Raw genomic sequence first — 2,489 nt, forward strand, 5'->3', positions numbered from 1 at the left:
CTTGTGCCCTTTGATTGGGAGGTAGGAGCTTTAACCATTCAGCTATCCCCGGTCTTCTTTAGACAAGATTTCGAGCCCCAATGACATATTTAATCGCGAACCTGTCTCAGTGAGCTATAATATAAAACTTTTACACTTGCTGCTGGAGCTTTCATAGTTACCAGTGAACCTGGCAGGGATTTGATCCATGCACTCTTGGATTGGGAGCTAGCTGTTTAACCATTCAGCTATTCTTGGGCTTTTTCTGCACAGATTTCGGGTCCCGATCACATATTTAATTGCGAACCTGTCTCAGTGAGCTATAATATAAAAGATTTACTCTTGCTGCTACAGTTTTCATAGTTACCAGTGAACCTGGCAGGGATTTGATCCGTGCACTCTTGGAATGGGAGCTAGCTGTTTAACCATTCAGCTATTCTTGGTCTTTTAATGTACAGATTTCGGGCCCCAATGACATATTCAATTGATAACCTTTCTCAGTAAACTATGATACAAAACAACAGCTTTCGTAGTTACCAATCAATTTGCCTGGGAGTTGAACCCAATGGCCTTTGATTGGGAGCTAGCAGCTTTAACCATTGAGCTATCCTTGGTCTTCTTTGAAAAAGATTTCGGGCCCCAATGACATATTTAATCGCAAACCTGTCTCTGAGCTATAATATAAAACATTTACTCTTGCTGCTGGAGTTTTCATAGTTACCAGTGAACCTGGCAGGGATTTGATCCATGCACTCTTGGATTGGGAGCTAGCTGTTTAACCATTCAGCTATTCTTGGTCTTTTTCTGGACAGATTTCGGGGCCCAATGACATATTCAATTGATAACCTGTCTCAGTAAACTATGATACAAAACAATAGCTTTCCTAGTTACCGATCAATTTGCCTGGGATTTGAACCCAGTGCCCTTTGATTGGGAGTTAGGAGCTTTAACCATTCAGCTATTCTTGGTCTCATTAAGGACAGATTTCGGGCCCCAATGACATATTCAATTGATAACCTGTCTCAGTAAACTGTGATACAAAACAATATTTTTCCTAGTTACCAATAAATTTACCTAGGATCTGAACCCAATGGGCTTTGATTGGGAGGTATCAGTTTTAACCATTGAGCTATCCTTGGTCTTCTTTGAGTAGGATTTCGGGCCCCAATAACATATTTAATCGCGAACCTGTCTCAGTGAGCTATAATATAAAACATTTACTCTTGCTGCTGGAGTTTTCATAGTTACCAGTGAACCTGGCAGGGATTTGATCCATGCACTCTTGGATTGGGAGCTAGCTGTTTAACCACTCAGCTATTCTTGGTCTTTTAATGGGCAGATTTCGGGCCCCAATGACATATTCAATTGATAACCTGTCTCAGTAAACTATGATACAAAACATTAGCTTTCCTAGTCACCGATCAACTTGCCTGGGATTTGAACCTAGTGCCCTTTGATTGGGAGTTAGGAGCTTTAAGCATTCAGCTATCCTTGGTCTTCTTTTTTGACAAGATTTCGGGCCCCAATGACATATTTAATCGCAAACCTGTCTCAGTGAGCTATAATATAAAACATCTACTCTTGCTGCTAGAGTTTTCATAGTTACCAGTGAACCTGGCAGGGATTTGATCCTTGCACTCTTGGATTGGGAGCTAGCTGTTTAACCATTCAGCTATTCTTGGTCTTTTTCTGGACAGATTTCGGGCCCCAATGACATATTCAATTGATAACCTGTCTCAGTAAACTATGATACAAAACAATAGCTTTCCTAGTTACCGATCAACTTGCCTGGGATTTGAACACAATGGCCTTTCATTGGGAGCTAGCAGCTTTAAACATTGAGCTATCCATGATCTTCTTTAGACAAGATTTCGGGCCCCAATGACATATTTAATCGCGAACCTGTCTCAGTGAGATATAATTTATAACATTTACTCTTTCTGCTGGATTTTTTATAGTTACCAGTGAACCTGGCAGAGATTTGATCCATGCACTCTTGGATTGGGAGCTAGCTGTTTAACCAGCCAGCTATTCTTGGTCTTTTCCTAGGCAGATTTCGGGCCCCAACGACATATTCAATTGATAACCTGTCTCAGTAAACTATAATACAAAACAACAGCTTTCCTAGTTACCGATCGACTTGCCTGGGATTTGAACCCAGTGCCCTTTGATTGGGAGCTAGCAGCTCTAACCATTGAGCTACCCTTGATCTTCTATAGACAAGATTTCGGGCCCCAATGACATATTTAATCGCAAACCTGTCTCAGTGTGCTATAATATAAAACATTTACTCTTGCTGCTGGAGTTTTCATAGTTACCAGTGAACGTGGCAGGGATTTGATCCTTGGATTATTTGATTGTGAGCCAGCTACTGTAACACTCAGCTATCCTTAGTCTTCTTAGAGGAAGATTTCGGGCCCCAATGACATATTTAATTGAGCACCTGTCTCACTACTGAAAAAGAAACACTGAGTCCTTACTGAGATTTGAACCCAGTAACCCTTGCTTGA

Source organism: Nerophis ophidion, linkage group LG17, assembly GCF_033978795.1.
Source record: "Nerophis ophidion isolate RoL-2023_Sa linkage group LG17, RoL_Noph_v1.0, whole genome shotgun sequence".
Classification (NCBI taxonomy): Eukaryota; Metazoa; Chordata; class Actinopteri; order Syngnathiformes; family Syngnathidae; genus Nerophis; species Nerophis ophidion.